We start from the raw sequence: 21,501 nt of genomic DNA, 5'->3' as shown, positions 1-21,501 counted from the left end.
GTATCATATCATCTGCAAAAAGTGATAGTTTGACTTCTTTTCCAATTAGTAATCCTTTAATTTCGTTCTTCTGTCTTATTGCTCTAACAAGAGTTTCAAGCACTATATTGAAAAGGAGTGGAGATGGTGGACATCCTTGTCTGGTTCCTGATTTTAATGGGAATGCTTCCAGTTTTTTTTTCTATTTAGAATGATATTGGCTGTGTGTTTGTTGTATGTAGCTTTAATTATGTTGAGGTATGTTCCCTGCACTCCAGTTCCCTTAAGGACTTTGAACATAAATGCGTGCTCAATTTTGTCAAAAGCCTTTTCTGCATCTATTGAGATGACAATGTGGTTTTTAACAACTCTTGTTGTTAGCAAAGCCACTTTGAAAAATGCTTCATGGAATGTTTTTTCAACACTCTACCTTTCAATCAGCCTATGTTATTGCACTTGAATGTTTTTGTAGAAATTTGTTGTTGGATAATATTTTTATCCGTCTTGTCAGTCTTTGTCCTTTTACTGGTACACCTAAAACTGTCACCTGAAGTAATGCTCATGCTTCAGGCTAAGTGTGCATCCTTCTTGCTTGTCTTTCTGTTCCCTCCTCCTCGCTCCTTGCTTTGCTTTTTATTACTCTTGTGGGTTACATGAACACTTTCAGGATTCCACCTCTTTGCTGTTTCTATATTTCCTATTAATGAATATCCTATTTCACTAGTGAAGAATATTTTAACTGTATGTTAAAATTATAGTTTATGTGTCTTTCTCTTAGCATTTAAAAACTTGTGCAAAATCCTCTAGGGCTTTAGAAGAGAGCTCCGCCATGTATCCAGCCGGGGCTTGCTTGGTGCTCCTCAGCAAGTACCTAGTCATTTCTTTCCACTCGTTAGCAAAAGTTTTCCTTTACCTTTACCCTTTAGACATGGAGTTATCTTGTGGATTGACAGGTTTCCACGTGCTTTCCTATTTGGGGATTGGTCAGCTTTTGGAAGGTGCCTCTGAGCTCTTTTAAGCAACACTCTTTCATTCTTTTCCTCTGAAACTCCAATGATGTGTGAGTGGGACCTTTTCTACTTTCCCCCTGGTTCCTGAGGGTCTCTCTACTTTTGTTTGTTTTCTCTCTTTTGTTCTGATTGAGAAAATTCTATTGTTTTTTGTAAGTTTGCTGATTGCATTTTGTCATCTTCACTGTGTTACTGAACCCCCCCCCCAATGTATTTTTGTTTTGGCTATTGTACATTTTTAGTTTTATGATCTCTATTTTATTTTTTATGTATTCTTTTGCTTTTATAACATATAATTATGTTTCTAATTTGTGTTGAAATAATTGAAATTGTCTATTGAAGCATGGTTATAACAACTACCTTAAAGTTCCAAATCCCAACATCAGATCTAGCTCAGTGTTGGCATAAATTGATTATTTCTGCTAACTCACCTTATAGCATTTTTTGGTTCTCTATTTGATAATTTATGCTTCTTTCTTGGCATTTTGTCAGTTATATTATGAGATCTTCCATATTATATAAATCTTCTATTTTATAAAGTGGTTGCCCTGTTTAGGCTCAGTATGAAGGTCCTAAGCAATTTATGGACTGCATGTTAGATGGCAATTAAACTTCATAGTCTGGGGGCTGGAGAGATGGCTCAGTGGTTAAGAGCATTGACTGCTCTTGCAGAGGACCCGGTTCGATTCCCAGCACCCACATGGCGGCTACAAACCGTCCTTAATTCCAGTTCCAGGGGAATCCGACACCCTCTTCTGACCTCTGTGGCATTGCCTGACAAAGGTGCACTCACATACATGTAGGCAATATGCTCATACACATAAAATAAAAATAATAACATATTTTAAAAAATTTCATAGTCTGTGCATTGTCTTTTGATGTGCTCAGATTCCTAGTCCCCTACCCCACCCAGGCCCTGCTGATTCTGCTAGGTGAGGGCATAGTAGAACTATCTCTAGTCCAGAACAAGGGTGCTCTAAATAATGGGGGGAGGGGATTTCTGCCTTCAAGGTGACTCCAGAAGAAAGTAGATGTGGACAGTCAATTTCCCATCTGCCTTGCCTTCCTCTACTCCATTAAGTCAATCCTGCAAGGTACCATAGGCAGAGGAAAACACACAAGCTTGAATCTCCTCTCCCCAGCTGAGAAGGCTGAGGAACTGGGAGAACATGTAAGGAGGGGAGTATGTTTTCCACTGGTGACTTGTTGGAGCAGGGGAGGAATCAACAAACAAATTCTCAAGCAGTGGGGGTGTGGGAGATTCCAGAAGGAAAAGACTGACCAAAGAATTCTCTTTGTGCATGTGTTAGCAGCTCTGGGTAAGAGATGGACAGCACTTAATACAAAGACTCACAATTGGTCAAAGTGCAGAGAACAAATGTCTGTGGAGTGCTCAGCCATGAACTCCCTCCCACCAAGGCTCACAACACGTTGAGGAAGAGCAGTCAGAAAGACTGTAAGAGCTAGAACTCAGGGAAGACTGCAGGGAAATTGTCTTCTGGCCATGACAGGGTGTCACACTCATGAATTCATAGCTGCTGTGGTCACCGGCATAAGATCTGCACAAGGTCAAGCCAGTAAACTTTCCTACTTTCCAACATGGAGCAAGGGAGGGGCTCCTGAGCCTTCACCCCTAGTTGAGGAACTTTTGACAGTTGACTGCTAGGGAAGGGCGGGTGAGCTTTCTTTAGAGGTGTGGTCCCTGGTCAATTGGCCACACTCCAGTGGATGGCCCTGTCATGCCTATACAGGCAGCACATTGGATTCTGTGAGTTATAAAAAGAAAAAAAAAAAAGGACATGAAATTGGGAAGGAGACATGTTGGAGGGAGTAGAGAGGTTAAATGGGAGGAGGGGTGAAGATGTTCAAAATGCACTGTATGCATGTATGAAATCTCAATAAGTAAAAATATTGTATTAATGCATAAAAAGAAATACCTAAAAAGAGGCTTCTGTGGTGCCCTATCTGAGACAAATCGGAGGCCCCAGGAGGGCAAGGAGCTCTCCGTCCTACAGGTCCTGTGATCCCTAGACTGGTGCATTCCTCCCTCTCGCTTTCACTTATTTTGTCAATTATATCTAAGGTGTTTTAAAGATGAGAGAGAAGACCTCATGGGATCAAGGCCACTGCACAGTGGCATAACCGGTCAACCTATTCCATTCTAGAGATGCAGCTGTTGTCCCCTACTGTTGTGAAGTCATTCATTCAGATACTCCATGCAATTGGCTCTCAGTTTTGGAAGGTTTTACAATTGTGTCAAATCTACAGCTGAGTGGGAAAGTGGAGTGGGGAAGCCATTTGTTCAACTGCCTTTGTGTGGGTAAAGAACGTGCTTCCTCTTTGCAAAGCACAGGTGGAACAGAAGACTTTACAAGCCAAAGTAAACAGAGCTCCAGCCACACAACAGAAAGCTTGTGCAAACCCAGATTTAATCATTTTATGGACAAGTCACAGCTGGTAAAATGTAAGTTATGATGAAAATATATAGAAAATGGGAACTTTTAACTTGGATGCTACCTAATGATTGGAGAGTATGAAGCTTGTTGATTGGAGTAAGAAGAAAAATTCTAATTCTGCCCTTTGGTCTTAGCTCTGTCAGATTGGATGCAGCATCACTTGCCACTTATGACTTAGCAAGAACAAGGTGACATTTATGTATGAGCGTTCTGTAATTACATATTGCAGTGCTTTGCCATAATGGAAGAAAATAGATGAGAATACACGGGGCAGTATATGGGGACGCCAGTCTCTCTCTGGCTTCCTGTTCAGTGATGTGATGTGGTGCCCGTACGCACCCCCAGTCTTTAGAACTGTGAGATATTTAAGCCCGTTTCCTTTGTAACTCTGTCCTGCCGTGGGTATCAGCACGAGGGCTACTGGAGCGATGCTCTGCCCTTGTTTCATCATTCATATTGCAAACAATTCTTCCTTTTACGATCTAATTATGCTCACTTTCTCACTATTGTGTTTTTTATTGGTAATTTCAGTGTTTTAAATGCCCTCCATCAAGTGTCCTACTGAAGTACAGTTTAGTATTCTAAGTGTGAGATGACTTGTCATGTGTCCTATGGAGGAAATATGTCAGGTCAGCCTTGCACATGTAAGACTTACAATGCTACTGGCCACATATTCGGCATTAAGCAACCAGGGTATGTATTATGTGAGGGGCCTTAAACAGTAGCACATAAAGCACAGCTATGCAGTGATTAGTTGATGAAAATGTTGTGACCCAAGACTTATAAGAACACAATGTTCCTAGAATTCAGTTTAGGACTCATTAATTCAGTGTTTATGGTGATTCTGTGGCACCCAAGCAACTGCTGCAAGTAATGAAAAAGACTCTACAAACACACATGTGTGTGCACATGACACACTTCACCATCAGGGCTCAGTGCCATGTTTTTAGTAAGATATTCACAGGCACTGAGCCGGGTGCTCCACACAGTCTGACTGTGGGCACCACAAGGTCAATGAGAACCACGTGAGAAGCATAGCATTGTCTCTTACTTGTCCACGTATGTGGGCCCACCTAAATTCAAACTAAGCTTTAAGTGCAAAGCATAAATACTTTCTTCATGCGTCTTGGGATTTTCATTGACTGCTGCTTCAGACAACTGATGATTTAGTTATGCCAGCTCTTAATAATCTATACCCAACTTTATAAGACTTTATATCTAGATACCCATTAATAAGTAGCAAGGATTTATCCAATTCAAGTGTAGTTTATTGAGTAAGCCATCACAGTCTGTAACTTACATACCCAGTAGCTGTCAGTGATACAAAATTGCCTGTTGGAAAGTCTCTAGAAACTAGCATTTCATTCAGTTTATCATTATTTCAGAAAATTCAAGTAATAGTCCTGTATATTCCAGAGAACTGCCAAATCCTATCCACAGCCAAGAACTGAAATCCACGCTCAGAATTCTTAAAGAGGTTGTGCTCACTACGCACTTAGTTTTTGCGCTACACATTCCCTTCAGTCATTTGATCTCCAGAGTGTAAAAGGGCTCCTGCAACAAAGACTGGGCTCTGCATCAGCCTTCAGCTTCACAGGGTGCTTTTGTGTCAGATATTTGGAAAATACTTATCCGGGTGAAGAGAATCTGTAAACAGGAGCCTCTCTCAGGCAGAAATGCAAACAGTAAATAGCACCTTGTAAAGCATGCTTTCTCTAGCCATATAGTTATCAGTATAGAAACACTTCTAAAAGTGGGAGTAGTTGGCTCTACATCATTACGGATGTATGTCACCATTGATCAGATCACTCTAGGAGAGGACACAGCTAGGGACATAATAATTTCATTAAAATATACAAGTCCAAAGAACCAGGTAAGTTCAGAAGAGCCAAGGCTCAAGAAGTCACAATGCCCCACAGCTGAGCAGAGGAGGAGGCTGTCAGCACCAGTGTGTGCTCAGGGGCACTTAGGTAACCCAGCCGGAAGAGGATGCAGTAGTGTAGAGGCAGAAGAAGGAGCACATAGAAGTGAGGGAAACAGTCAAAACCAACCTGGCCCAGAGCCACGCAAGCTGAGTACGGGGACTGGGGGTGACACTAGCCAGGTAGTTTCCTGTCCCACCGCACTGTACAGCCGAGGGTGAAGTAATGGTGCCCACTTTATAGAACGGACACTAAAATTATGTGCCTTAATGCTTAAAGCTCACTCAGAAGACTGCCAAATGCGCATCATTTTATACAGTGAATTTGAATAGAAACAGAATTGGTGAAGATGCCAGGAACAAGTTGCTGAGGCCATTTGGACTCCAACTTGGACCTGGATGAAAGGAAGCCATGTGAAGGGTTAGCACATTGGCGCACTGGGGCTCCTCTAGGTTTCTGGAAGATTGCTGTGGAGGCAATGTGGAAGATGCTTAGAGGGGGCGGTTGCGACACTGCCAACGAGGCCGGCAGGGACCACATGCATCATTGTTTAATTGATGTGCTCCCTTTTACAAATGTCTAAGTTTGCCAAGTGGCTAATTTAAAGAACTAGCAATCATATGGCTATGTAAATTTAAATATAGTCTTATTATCACAGTCACATCTACTAATTCAGTTTTCATGTATTTCTCAGGAGATTTAGAAAACAAAGGCAACTATGGAGCCAACACTTGCTGAATTAGGAACCTCCAGAGAATTCAATTGCATCCACACTGAGAGAAGAGAAAATTAAATTATAAAAACTGGTCTTTTATTGTCATAAATTTCAATGGAAAAATACATAGTCATAGAATACAGTTTTGTTTATTAAGTAAATTATTCTCAAATTAATTTCATAAGTAAGTTATCCTCAAATTAGGTTTCTGGTCCTTGTGGTCCTGCAAGCCATTAGTTACTCAACATTTTTGTCTTGATGGTGACCATTTGGGACTGTAGTTTGGTATTAACTACAAAATCTAGACATTTCTGTCCTCTGTAAATGTATTCACATGCAGCCTAAGAACTTGCTCAAGAATATTCATACCCACATTATTCGTAATAGCCTCTAATTTGGGAACAACACAACAACAACAAGGAAATGGTTGCAATTCCTGGTGTGTACATGCAATGAGTTCTAAGAAGTGCAAACACGGAATGGGCAGCAGCTGCATTCAGAAGCAGATGAACCACAGGTGTACTGCTGAAACCCAGAGGCCAGATGAAAGAGAATATATACAGCATGGCTCTTTTTACTTGAACTGGTGCTGTAAGTTGGCATCCATAGACAGAGAGACAGAGACAGAGAGATGATAGACAGGCAGATGGACAGATATTAGGTAGATAGATAGATAACAAGCCGATGGTTAGACGATAGATAGACGGATGCTAGGTAGGCAGACGGACAAATGATGTGTAGATGGATGATAGGCAGATGATAGAAGATACATAGACATATATGCCTTTGCATGTGCTTTCACTTTTCTGTGATTTTTTGACCATTTAACATTTATTATCTCTAGTTTAATGTATATTAGTGTATTGCCTGCATGTATGTAAGTGCACTCATGTCATGCAATGCCCGTAGAGGTCAGAAGAGGGCATCAGATACCCTGGAACTGGAGTTATGGGTGGTTGTTAGCCACCTTGGGGTGCTGGGAATTGAACCTGGGTCCTCTGGAAGTACAGCCAGTGCTCTTAACCACTGAGCCATCTATCTAGCTCAGTTTTTTAAAACAGAGTATTCCACTATTCATGCATATATTTATGATTCTGAAAATAAAACTCATATAAATGTTCAGACTTAGATCATTGGAAAAAAGTAGTTCATCTTTGAATGTGTTGCACAGCATTCTCCAGAGGAGCAGAATCGACAGGCCAAATGCATGAAGAAATTGTCTGGGCTGCTTATGGTGAAAAGGTAACAGAGTTGTCCCACACATGAGAACCCAGTATTTGCTCCACTTTGAGGCTGGGTACCTCACCAATTGGAGCCCCACAATGGCTGTCTCATACTGGAAAGACCAAGAAACACAATTGCTCAGTCCATGGGGTTGGGTGCTTCAGAAGTCCCAGTCTGGCTTCAAAAAAATCTGGGGCAGTCCTGCAGAGCCACTGATCCTCATTCAATGATGGAGGCCTGGAGACGCTGGTTCTAATATCAGTAGAGTCAGCAGCAGCAACAGGACAAATTAGCTTGGCAACGAGAGGGAGGGCTTGTAGATAATCAGAGGTCAGGAACCTAATTACCAAAAAAACTAACTTGAGAATAAAATGCTTAAGACACTAAATTTTTATTATATAGATACATCTGTCTATTGAAAAACCTTATATAACTGAAAAGATCTAGCTGATAAATACATTTTTATTTTATAACCAAAAGTAAAAATAGTTTTAAAATGCTGGAGCAATTACAGCAACATTTTGTGTGCTCCAGACTCCCAAATAGACAACTCGTTCTCATTCAGAGGATACGGGACCAAGATGAAGCAGGCTGGATGTGGTGTGTCCTCCCTTGCTCTGGTGTATCTGTTGATACAGTCCAAATTGGTTTTAGGCTCTGTGGCAGTGCTGTTTGTACATCCTGGCTATTGAAATTTTCTGTAGAATTGCTAGACTACATTCTGTCTCACAGAACCAGGGACAACCAGAGATCAATTTCCAAGTAGCAGCAGAAGTTTAGCTTCCAATTCTGGACCAAGACTGTTACTTTTTTCTTTCTAATGTTGTAGTTATATATCCCATAATAACATAACAGTTATTCATTAACTGGAAAATATTAGTTACTAGATCCCAAGCTTGAAATAGCATGAACAAGAATGATTTGCTAGCCCGGTGATTCTCTTGCTTGCTTGCTAGCTCACTCTCCTCTTTCTCTTTCACACACAAATTAGAATAAAGAATTTCTCTCCTAGAATTTCAAGATTACTAAGTGCTGTTTTAAACTTTAACACTAAACACTTCCCCAAACCCTCTTTACTTTGTGTCTACTGCTTTTTATCCCATCAAAATTTATTTTTTGGATGTATTTTGTTAGATAATTTTTGTGAAAAAAAAAAAGTAACATGCTCCTGGTAGTAAGTTAAGCACTACAAAGGGTTTATAAGGGATAAACTACTAATTTCCCTTCCTCTTGTCACTTTATTCCTTGAAAGTGTCATGTGTGGGTTTTGTTTTACAAAAACCTCCCATTGAGTTATTTCCAACACATATATATCTGTACATGCATGCATACAGACAAACCTGCTGCTTTTTCTAAGTTTTGCAGTTATGAACACATGTTGCATATAGCTCTGCAACTATTGTTTTCAAGGTTGCTCTCACATGATTTATTTGACAGAATCATACTCTAGAGGAAGTCCACCTCCCAGACAGGTACAAGATTGACATTATCATTATTTTTACTGTAAAAATCATATCCACACTAGTGTCATCTAAATGAAGTATTAAGGACCATGCCATGGTGATTAAGATGCTCATTAGAAATCAAATTGCTGATGGAAGCTGTTGCTATTGAGCCAATGAGTAACTTTCTGGGCTATGCAGGATCATAATATGAATGGTCAGATGATGTTGTAGGAGAGACTTTTCAATGCTGGTGAAAACTTTAATAACTTTTAAGGAGAATCCAGCCTTGACCTTAACCATTCCTTTAAAATCATCTTCATGCTTGTCACCAGCTCCCAAATCCAGTGGGGGTGCCTCTGTGTTCCTACTGGTCAGATTCTCATGAGAGTGGGTTCTCACTGTGTACTTTGACACTGAGAAATAGTGCACTGCCTATGGTACAAGTGACATAATTTATCACAAATAGTCGTTTCAACTTTGTGGATAAAACTAGCCAGCATTTTATAAACAGAAGACGTTCTCAATGGAAATTAGATCATATTACACAATGAAGCACTTACGGGATTAATTTTATGAGAACAAAAATGTTCTCAATTTAGTGACTACTGTGAGTTTAGATTGGAAATTTGTCTTATGAAATGTTTAAAGGGATATGCTGTTTCATTTGCTCAATGGACATTTGTGTTTTGCTAAATGTGTAGGATGTGCTGAGAACCTGGAGGAGCTGGTGAGACCAGGATGCATTTGTGCAGAGGGTATGGAACCTTGTGAAAGAGGCATTCACAGACTTGCATAAGCACTAATTATGGCATGGACTCATTCTGGGCAAGAAGCCCCCTTCACATGGTGATGACCAAGCATGTCATAGAGGCAATTGGAGCTGATTAGCTGTAGAAAGGAAAAATCAGAGATCATCTTTGAGCAAAGACACAAAAGGGAGACTTGGTCTCAAATCACAGAGAGCTTAAGTGAGCAAGTGAGCTCAGTTACAAGCTCAGCCATTCTAGATTCTTCTCTATGCAGTTGGGAATTAGTGACAAGTGCTGAGAGGACTTGTCAGAGTCAGGACTGGACTCTGCTTAATTGTTATTAAAGTTTTCACCAGCACTGGAAAGTCTCTGCTAGAACTGCCTGACTGTGTTACCCAACTCAGCTTGCCCTGCAAGGTTTCTGATTTTGTTCAACAACTCTTAGAGCACTGGCTCTTGGTTCTGTGAGCATCACTATGTGTGATGTGAGTTTGTGCACAGGAGGGGACTAGGAAGGGGAAGAGCACCCTTTCATTAACACGTTACTGCTGTTTGTCCCTGTTTTGGCTGATATTCCCTTAAGCCTCAAAGCAATGTAATTATTCTCTAACCCCACACTCTCCTTCAGCAACAACTTCACATACACCTTCACAGATGCTGCCATGTTCCCTGGAGCCTGGCTATCTTTTGCCTACCATGGACTGACAAGGTCTTTCCTTTTGGTAGTGTGAAGAAGACTATACATTGTTGCAATCTACCAATAAAATGATGGTATTCAATGTGTTTGTCTAAATTAAATGTGCAAAAAGAAGCGGGCTGGTCCTCGGGTTTGTGCCTCACAGCTTACATTCTAACCCAGTGGAAAGGAGATGCAAGAACAGGCCCCAAGGGCCATGAGGCAGATGTGGGGCAGTGCTGGCAGGCAGAGGGTTTCGGCTAGGGCCACCTCACTCTACTTTTTCCTGTGATCCTTCCTCTGGGGCCCAGCAAGTGTCTTAACCTGTCCTCAGTGTTCTATGCAAGACGGAAATAACAGCTCTATCCCACATGGTTTTCACGAAGATGAAACCAGTTATTTGTCCAAGAGCTTTAAACAGTGTCTGGCAATCGGTAAGTGCATCTCTCTTTGCTGTGCTGTGAACAGCCAATGCACTCGTGGTGCACTGGTGATGAGAAACTGAGACTATGGATGGAAAAATGGTGCTGATGACACACTGCCTATGGCACAGATTACCAATTCAAGCATGCAGAACACATGTCACATACACACGCTCACATGCTACATACACAGCACATGTAACACAGAGGCACCAAACACATACACACCACACAGTGCATCACATATAAATATACATCAGAAAAATGCACCACACACACATACATACCACATATAGCATACGCAGGTATAAAGATATATCACATATATACTATGCATACATGTACACATACAATCATAGATATCACATATGAACTATGCCTCTATATACATCACAGATCCATGTAGACACATACCACAGGTACCACACACATGCATCACACATGACACACATGTGATACACATATATACACATGTACCATACACCACACATATGCACACTCCTCCACCCCACGCACACGTACTGCACACATATATATGACACACAGCACATGCAGCAGCACTAGACACGTGGGAGATGAAGGAATGCTCCCTCTCATCCTAGTCTTGTTCTGCACTCTTCTGTGCATCTGTTCCTAAGTGAGTTCATGACATCATGGCAAGGATTTGCCACCCATTAGCCATTATCTATCCAAAGTGTCTGGAGCAAGGTCCTACGTGCTGTTTAGCAAGGACAATTTGAAGAGCTCTGATGGTTGTGAAAAACTGACTTAGTCAAAAATCTGTGATTCAATAAATTGAGCCCTACCTGCATGGAATGTCCTGCTGGACCTGGGATGCTGGTGTGGCATTTTTCCAGAGCAGCCCTGGTTAGGATGCTGAGAGCTCACAGCACAGGCGTTGTCAGCTCCACTAAATACAGCTTCCAAGGACTGGGAAGGTGGGCCAGCAGTACTCCTGGAGTGGGGACAGGCAGAGGTCAGGGTAGGTCTTTTCTTTTGACACAGGCTTTCGAATCACTTCGTATTGAAGCCTATGGCTATATTTGGTAATGTGAAATGTGAGGCTGTGGATACCAGCATATTATGTACATAGTTAGGTTCTTGATGCTTTAGGCTCAGTGAGAGCTGGCCTGTCACAGTTTGGCATGGTTGATGGACCAGGCTCTCTCATCCTGCTTGCCAACTCCCAACCTTCTAATGCTTGGTGGAAATTATGCTAATTGATTTTTCTACTCAAAATTAGAGTACAGAGAGTAGAGAGGAATGGTGATCAAGAGGCCAGAGATATCTCTAAAGTTTAGTTTTGCTAAATATAAAAACAGTTTCAGACTTTGTCTTAAGCCTACAGGTATTTCAAGATTCGCATATTAATACTGAAGTGACTTACTTCCTCAGTGAAGGCCTGCAGACAGACATGCCCTGCCTGGTCCCACTTACTAGTTTACATTGCTGGAAAGCTGGTCAATGTATTTGATAACTAATAATTTCCTGAAAGAAAAGTGTTGCGCAGGTTATCAAAACAATAGTCCTGTAAAAAGAAAAGACAGGGCTTTTAGTTCAAGAATTTTAGTTCTTCCAAATTAATCATTAGAGACCTTTGCACAAGCATCCTTCATCTCTGAGCATTTTTTTCCAAAATAAAATGGAAGTTTAGCAAAGTGGCCTCTGTGTGGGATGGCTACGCAGCCTGTGCAGGGATACCCTGACTGGGAAAGTGGGCACGTAACCTGCAGTGGAGCATGCCTTTCCCTTGCTTGTACTGCCTCGACTTTACGGTTTATCTCTGGCTCACCTTAGTTTGTTTTAGAGGTAAAAAAGGGTTTCACAAATATATTACCAGATTTTATGATATCAGTTCTTGGTGCTTACATACCTATTTACATAACTATTGCTATCTACATGCACCATGAACATATATAATCTGAATCTACATATAGCCATTCAAATACACATATATCTGTACATATTATTTCTTATTTGTCTTTTGCCCACAAAACCCACAAAACCTGATTAGAAAAAAAGAAGATGAATTAAAGTTTCTCTGTTGCCTCAGAGGGAGAGCTTTTGTGCACAATTCTTTTTTCTTTGCAAGCTGCCCTGGCTCTGTGTGTGTGTGTGTGTGTGTGTGTATAAGGTTATATATATATATATATATGTGTATGTATATGTGTTCATGCATATGTGTGTATGGGTTTATGAATATATATGTAATTGTATGTGTGTATGTGTGTTTGTGTATGTGTGTATGTGTGTGTGCACATTTATATGTGTGTGCATGTCACAGAGGTGCAAGGTGCCTTTTCTGCACCCCCTGCCCTCACCAGTTTGCCTCCGGGAGAGCACAGGCAAGTGTTGGGCTCTGCCCATCCTTGGTGGGGTTCTGAATGCCACAGGCCACAGGAGGCCAGGAAATGAGAAATCCACCACCCATGTGGAATGGAAAGTTTCAGAATGTCAGGGATGTGGAACACTGGATGCCTGAGGTCCAGACTCAGAGGAGTTTTCAGGTTTACTTCTTAACTTGTTCTTTTTTTTTTTTTTTTTTTTTTTTTTTGAGACAGGTCTCCTTGGAGGCCCAGCTGGTCTGGAACTTACTATGGAGATTAGGCTGGCTTCAGTGTCACAGAGATCTGCTTGCCTCTGTCTCCTGAGTGCTGGGATTAAAAGCATGCACAACCATGCCTGGCTTGTTTACTCATTCTGTAAAAAGACAAAAGAAAATCTGAAGAACAGAATAGCTGTTCATCTGCTTTGTTTGATAGACCAAGTATCCATTTCTTCCCCTCCCTTCCTCTCTCCTTTCCTCCCTCCCTCCCTCCCTCTCTCCCTCCCTCCCTCCCTTCTTCCCACTTTCCCTCCCTCCCTCTTTTTTCTCCCTCCCTCCCTCTCTCCCCCTCCCTCCCTCTTTTTCTCCCTCCCTTTCTCCCTCCCTCCCTCCCTCCCTCTCTTTTTTCCTTCCTTCTTTCCGTCCTTCCTCTTTCCTCAGATAGTTACCACAATTCTACCTGAAACTGAAAGGTATTCTTCTGTATCAGTGAAGTGAGCACATTCACAAGGGGAGTGAAGTCCTTATAGAACTAGAAATCAACTGGAGGTAAGTGTGGGTTGTTTGAGAGTTTTTATTTCCAGGAGGGGGAGAGATGATTATTGACGTGGCTTGCTGGGCTGCAGGGCTCTGGAGGAAGTGGAGAAAAGTCCCTTGGGCTTTCAGTCTACCCAAGGAGAAAGAGAAAAACGGGATACTTGCTGTGGGAGAGGACCCTTGCAAAGGCTGCCCTGGAATCTTTCCATTTGTTCAAGTGAAGGTCCAAGCTGCAGGAAGATGTGGCTGCCAGGGGACAGCCCTGTGCTCCAGGAGGCAGTGCTCATGCAATGCCTGGGTCTGAGGCTGTGGAGCAGGGCTCTGGGTAGCACACTGCCTTCCCTGGCTCTGCTTTGAATGAGTCGAGACACAGGCCTAGGAGAGTCCTTTACCTGTGCAGTTCCCCCACTGCTGAGGCTTCCTTCGAAGAAAGCTTTCTTGATCACCTATCTGCCAGCCCCACTCACAAAAAGAATTCTAGTGATCCTTGTGGATGCTCAAGGTGCATTCTCAGTGCCAGCTATGCCCTCCTGCCATTGTTCTTCCTTGGGTGCCCTCATGCTATTTTGAAATGTAATGAGACCACAGATTACATTTGCCAAAAGGCAAAAATGTCTGATTTTCTCCCCACAGTGTTTTAGAATCATGGTGGGATCTAGAGGAATGGGGGAGCAGGATGGGCAGGGTGAGTGGCATCCTCTGCTGGGCATCCTCTTCTGGGCATCCTAGGCTGGACGTCCTGCTGGGCATCGGCATCCCCAGTGTTGGCTGTTCTGGGCACAGGCCAAGTCTTTGGAGTGTTATCAGCTATCACTAACCCTCCTCCAGCTGCTTGGTGAGCTGCCTTGTAGAGGCCTGCTCCAACTGAGCAGAGCAAGAGTGTATCATAGGCTTTTGATAAGCGGGACACATTTGACACTGCTTTATTAGGTGTAAGGGTAAATTATTATTTAAACTTAGCAGAAGGAAAACTTCCATTGTTTTCCTGTAATGCCAGTACATGTCCCCTATAGAGTGCCGTGTGGCTGGGACCCTAATTTCTGCAGCTTTTGTCCTCCCAAAAGCCAGCTCCCTGGGATGACATGGAGGGGTCTGGAGGGGCAGTCAAGGAAACTCCTGGAAGAATGCAATAAAGTCAGCTTCTAAACCTTTGCTTCCCTCCCTTTTTTCTTACAGCATGCTCTCTTCAACTGCTCAGGGCAAAATCCCTCTCATCAGGCTGTGGGTAAATTCAAAATGAGTAGCAGAAATGACAACTTATCTTTATTTCAACATGGAAATGTGGTTTCTCCAGATGTTTCTAATGTTCCAAATAGGGCTTTTCAAAGACTAAGCACGGAACCAAGGCTGCTGGCCTAAGGGGCTCTGCTCAGTGGAGGTGCTTCTGTGTAACTCACACAGGCACACAGCTGGACACACACACACACACACACACACACACACACACACACACACTCATGCGCTCCAGCAACGTAGTGTCTTAAATCTAGTCACACAAGGATGATTTGAGGTGAACTTCTTCTTCCTTGACATAGTGACTGATGACAGACACAGATACCAGGCAACTGCCTCATTTGCAAAGCCTCTTGGGGCATGGATGAGTCTTACACAACCCAGAGCATGGAGGCGCGGGTGAATCATTCTGAAGGCTGCTTTCCAAGACCACAAGAAATCAGAGCATCAACCCAGAAGAGACATCAAGAGCACACCACACCACAAGAAAATCCCCTATGTGCTCTTGTCCCCAGTGTGCTGAGGAGCCAGGGCACGAGAAGCAGAAAAGCCTCATGAAGTTGGAAGCACACATGGCTTTTGCTAGAGTGATTCTCTTTGCTTTTGCTTGTTTCTTTGTTTGTTTGCTTGGTTGGTTTTTTGTCTTGGTTTGCTGGGGAGGGAGGCATTTTAAAAACATGCTTTAGGACTGGGAATGTAGCTTAGTGGCAGAGCATTCACCCAGCATGCATGAGACCTTAAGTTCAAGTCCCAGCAGCAGATAAACAAACAAACAAGCAATAAATCATGCCTTAATTTTCCCATGGTTCAGGGATAGAAACCATGGGCCCAATGTGAGGAAGACAGGAGATTGTTAATCAAGGTAGTGACAGGTTATTGACTGTGCCACAAGGTATTTATAAATACCTGTATTTAGAATTGTTTCAGTTTTGTCTTTTTGCTATTTACTTTTTTTTTGGTCTTTTTGAGACGGGGTCTCCCTAAATATTTTATTTATTTATATTTTATGTGTATGTATGTATTGCCTGCTGTAGGTAAGTGCACCCATGTTGTGCAATGCCTGCGGAGGACAGAAGAGGCTGTAGGATCCCCTAGGACTGGAGTTATGGACAGTTGTTGGCTGCCATGTGGGTGCTGGGATTCAAACCTGGGTCTTCTGCAAGAACAGCCAGTGTTCTTAACCTCCGAGCCATGTCTCCAGCCCCTGCTATTTACTTTTTACAGTTTTGATTAATTTGGATTGATTGTATAATTGTAGGGTTGGGCATGACACTTCAGTGCATGCATACAGTGAGCTCTCACCAAGCCCAGCCTCTCATTATCTACCTCACGCTGTTTTCCTAATCTTCAGTAATTGTTATTTTCCATTCAGGTTGGTCTTCCATTTTTCAAACTTTCAAATTTGAGAGAGAACAGGTCATGTGTATCTTTCTGTGTCTGACTGACTTCATTCAACATTGTGCCCTCCAGTTATACCTGTTTTTCTGCAAATGGTAGAGTTTCGCTTTTTAGGGCTGAATTACATTCCAGTGTGTGTGGATATCACAGATTTGTTATTTACTGAGGAAAACATCAAATATATATAGAATTGGGTGATATCGAAACAGGTGCAGAAGTTTCTTTTGTGTTGTGTAGTGAAGATGTTTGTGTTTATATCACGTTATTATTCTGTATTAGAAAGAGAAGTCCCCAGATGACTTTGGGACTCCTTTGCTGTCTCTAATCTTACACAGTGCTGATACATTACTAAGCGGTAGCTTTATGCTTGCCCCTGATTGAGCCAAAGGATCAGAAATCCTTTCATTTTAATTCCTTCCCACCTGTCAAGGACTCTGTCCTAGATCTGAACTGTATTAGACACCCTTCTTAGAGAGGCTGCATTTGCGTGGGATTGATCTGAACACCTTCCACAGGCAGAGATGGGTACTCTACATGTTTTCCAGGACTTGCTGATCCTCCTGGACAACTTACTCATCTGGGCTCAGAAAAAGAGAAAGAATAATGGATCGTGGGATGTAATTGATGAGTCTCCTACAGCGTCTTTGTGGAGAAAATGCAGAGCCTGGGTTCTTAGTACATATTTAGAAGAAAGTTGAGTCTGGGTTCTTAGTGTATATTTAGAAGAAGGGTCTTTTACAAAATTAAATGACTAAAATAGAACACGTTTATTATCAACTCTTCACTTTTTCACAATCTGCTAAACATTTACTCATACTTTAAAATATCATCTTGCCAGGGTGTGGTAGCACATGCCTTTAGCCCCAGCACTCTGGAGGCAGAGAGGAAGGCAGATCTCTGTGAGATCAAGGCCAGCCTGGTCTACATAGGGAATTCCAGGCCAGCTAGAGCAACTGTCTCAAATATATATATATATATATATATATATCTTTTTGAGACAGGGTCTTCCTGTGGCGGCAGCTGGAGAGAGAGAAATAAAAGATAAAAATAATATTGTGGTTTCTTGATATCAAAAATCTTTCTACCAAGAGGAAACAATGCCACAATTTCATAAAATTTACTGAGTTTTTGTTTTCTCCATTGCCACCTGTGAATGAGTGAGCTGAAGTTTTAGGAAAAAATAAATAAGTGCTGTACTGAGCTCCACCATGTGACCAGCTGGTGCACACCTGGCTGTGGTTGGATCCCATTCTTTTGGGTAGCATGGGTCAGTGGCTAATCTAAAAGCCCAGTGCTGTTTTAATTTCTTTACCTAATACAGACAAAAACAAAGCAAATACTTCCGCTCTTCCAGCCACACCCCTCTCCACGTGTGTGAATGGTGTGGACTATCGTTCACTGTTATTAACTGGATAACTCTTAAAAGGAAGCTGAAATGGACACTAGAGGCATCTCATCAAACTCTAGGTAGATTAGCTCTTGGCATTTAGTTCCACTGTGATCATGAAGGATCTGGGCTTGGGAGAAAGCTGGACCAAATCACCATGTGGTCCATGGATGAAATATACTCCACCTTGAGGGCAGCAAGCATGCCCAGAAGCAGGGAGAGGCCAGCCCCAGCATCTGTCTTCTCTTGACATGGGCACCCTGGCATCCAGATAAATATCACCTGCTGGTTCTTGTGAAGGCGTTTGCCAGTGTAGACAGCAACCAACCCATTGTTTAAAATCTCAGAAAAGAAATAAAGAAAACCCCAAAGGTCAGTGAATTCTTATAACCTGCTACTTTTGGGTCTAGTGTCCAGTTATTTATGAGAATTTTGGCAGGAGTAATTTTGGACATCAGGTGGCAATCATATTTATGAGTTCAATAAGTGAAAAACTGTTTTTAATTTTCATTTTAAATTCTGTTTAAAGATGAAAGAAACATTGTTCTTTCATTTTTCTGAATGAACATATTTTCTTATTTTAGGGTGGGAGGACAGGGTCTCCCCTATATCCCCAGCTGGTCTGGAACTCACTGTGTAAGCCAGGCTGCTGATCTCAGTGTCACAGACATCTGCCTGCCTCTGCCTCCCAAGTGCTAGGATTAAAGCTGTGTGCTACCACACTTCTATTTTTAAAATTGCTGCATCTCTTAATAAAGTTCACAGAGAAAGAATCAAACATAAGTCAAGCAGTGGGCACAGAACAGGGGATAATATCTCTAGCACTTGAGTTTTAAAGGAACACGTGATTTAGAGGTTGGTTAGGCTTGCAAATAGCCGTGTATGTTACGTGAGAAATGATGGTTTGCAAAGTTCTTCTCATATTGACCAGATGATAAAGAGATACGTATATACTTCTGTGATCTGTAATTCTGAGGACCATCTTTCTGATCTGACTATTTTATCAGTTTCTATGTTACACTGTGTGTGCATGCTATCCACACACCTCAGTCCATGATGAAAACTTCTCCAATCATGCCCAGGCTAGGTGATTTTATATTAAACATGGACAGAGAGTAAGAGAGAGACCTGTGGGGGAAATATGAGTGCTTCTTTCTAATAATAGATGATGCTTTCAGGAGACAAGAATTCCATCTTCCACTTATGTTTTCTGTGTCAGTGTACAAACTGAAAGACAGGTTCAACTTCAAGAAAAAAACTGAATTCAATTCTGAACTCCCCTGAGTGTGATGGGTTGGCTGGTGCTTGATAATGCTCTGTTTTCACCTTTGCTGTTGCTGTCTGTGTCCCCACCCCCCACATGGAGTTGATGAGACAGAGGGTAGCTGCCCACCTTGTAGGGTCTTTGGTAAAAGGGCAGCATGAACCGCTGTCAGCTTGCTCCTTGTTTTTTCCTTCTGCTGATAAAACAAGACCAGAACAGCCTGAATTAGGACGTGGCTGCATTATCTGGTTCTTTAAGGGATAAGGGGAAATGTAGCTCAGTAGTGATAAAAAGTCTGCTTAGTATGTCTGAGGCTGTGGGTTCCATCCTAGAAGAAAACAGAATGAAAAGGAGAAAGCAGAGAGAAAGAAATCACCCGTGTCTATTTTAAGCAGCCCAGAAGAAATTTGTGTAAGGTAACTGAATAGGTAGGTATCCTTCATATTGAGTATGAAAAGGAGAGAGAGAGAGAGAAAAGAGGCGGAGGAAAAAGAGGAGATAGAGAAAAGGAAGAGGAGGACAAGGAAGAAGAGGAGGAGGAGGAAGAAGAGGAGGAGGAGGAAGAGAAAGAGGAAGAGGAGGAAGAGGAAGAGGGAAAAACTGTGAAATAAATCTAGAGACTGCCTTGGAAATTACCTGGGCTGTTTGATCTGTCATTGACAGCCAAGAGAGCTGGCGATGTCCAACATACACATGCCAGCCTGGGTCCAGGCAGCATCCAGCCAACACCCACTGGCATCAGACAGTTCTGGAGCTATAGAGATTTTCCTAAATTGTAAAAATTTGAGTTATATTTTAGAATAGTTTTTTTTTTAATTCTCTTTTATTACCTTGTTATATTGCCTCAGGAAAGCACTTACACAAAAGACCTTTTCATATAGTCTTTTAAAAGGAGAATCCAAGAGGGATTTGCCTGACTATGTTACTGGAGAGAAATCTGCAGCCGATCAGGGCTCATCCTGCCAGTAAAAAAGGTCCATTATGTCAAGCATACACACATTCATCTTACTTTACAAATTTAAGAAAGTGATGTTACTTCAAGACATGTGGCCCACTCCTTTAAGCCAGGTACTCAGGATGCAGAGACAGGTATATTTCTGTAATTTCTAGGTCAGCCTAATGGCCAGCGAAGGTTACAAAGTGAGACTCTGTTTTTAAAAAAAGTGGAATCACAGTGCTAATTAGGCAAAGACAAGCCAGGTTTCACTTCAGTTGATACTGTAAAGAAATCATCACAGTTACATGAGCTCTGATTTCTCTTTCACTATATGAGTCTTCCATTGGCTAAATGAGTCTCGACCTTATATGCCTTCACTTGTCTTTTCAGCTTAATTTATAATTCTCTCAAAACCCCTGTGCTGTAGGCTGATAAATAATTTACAGTCTCAAAAACATGACTTTTTCTTTTTTCACTCAAGGGTTTTGTTTAATACTTCTTTCCACTGAGTGCTTAGTGTAGTGATTGATAAATAACAGAACATGGATAACAGGGGAAGAGGAGGCAATCTGTATAAAAATCACGATCTATAATGCACCATTAGCTGCCACGGTTACCACCTGCTCTTTGCCCCCACATCTTCTGATGTGACCCCATCATCTTCAGAGGGTGGTTTCCATACCTACTATATCAGCCTCATCTAGGAGTAGATTAGAACCTCTCCATGAGCTCCTTCTCCATCAGAAAGCCTGAGGGAGAACCAGCTGGAGCATCTTCACAAACCTCGTGGTAGATTTGGATAGCTGCTGAAGGCTGTGTACTGGAGAAGCAGCCCTGTCCATTGCCACAGATTTCAGGATTCACTCTGGCCACCTCAGAGTCTCCCTTCCCTTCTCTTAGGTGATGAGGCAGCAAGACAGCTTTAGTTTCCCAACCTTCAGTTGGAAAGTAGTTAGTCCCTCCCACACTTTCTACATCTGTCTTCAGAATGCACAAGGCATAGAGTCTCTACTCCCTTTGGGCTAAGGAGGACCCTGGAGCATAATCTAGGAGGCAGGGAATGAGGAGCATTAGTCACTAGTCAGCTGGGGCCAGTTGTGTGTTTTAAGTGATGCTCAGAAGAACGTCTTTACCCACAAGCATTATAACTTACACTTATGCCCTGTGTTTAGGTGCAGACTTCATCTGGAGGCCAGGTTAGATGAGCACAGCCAGAAGAGGACATGGTTTGATGGGCAGGCAGGTTCTAGAGGCATCTTACCATTTGTCACAGTGAGGCCAACAAGTGACCTCTGCCGTCTATGATGTGGACATCTTCCTACTGTACATACAGGATGGTGTTCACCAATGGAAAATGAGGCTGGGCAAATTGGAGCCAATGAACATCCACCATGAAAGGAAGTTGACACTAGTTGCCTGTCTGTATGCTAGAGAATGAATAATGTCACCCAACATGGTACTGCTCCTAAAGAAGTTAAGTTATTCCTTTAGCCTCTTGCTGCTGAATTTCCTTCATTGAAAATCAAACCCTCACTTTGTTTAAATTTTGTGGGCTTATGATGTAATGATTTTATTTTGTCTGAACAAAGCATGATTTTATAA

The 21,501-nt window shown here is 42.1% G+C and overlaps 1 long non-coding RNA gene across 1 annotated transcript; it reads right to left on the bottom strand.

The window, feature by feature from the left end:
* Nucleotides 1-7,065: 7,065 nt before the first annotated feature.
* LOC115067950 lies at nucleotides 7,066-13,246 on the bottom strand. The gene is made up of 4 exons (XR_003847306.1): nucleotides 13,194-13,246; nucleotides 11,986-12,126; nucleotides 11,405-11,553; nucleotides 7,066-7,645 (listed from the first exon to the last, which is right to left on the bottom strand). It is a non-coding gene; the product is annotated as an uncharacterized LOC115067950 (long non-coding RNA).
* Nucleotides 13,247-21,501: the final 8,255 nt, after the last annotated feature.

This window comes from Nannospalax galili, unplaced genomic scaffold (assembly GCF_000622305.1).
Source record: "Nannospalax galili isolate Female #2095 unplaced genomic scaffold, S.galili_v1.0 scaffold868, whole genome shotgun sequence".
Classification (NCBI taxonomy): Eukaryota; Metazoa; Chordata; class Mammalia; order Rodentia; family Spalacidae; genus Nannospalax; species Nannospalax galili.
This window is presented reverse-complemented; position numbering and strand designations above follow the sequence as displayed.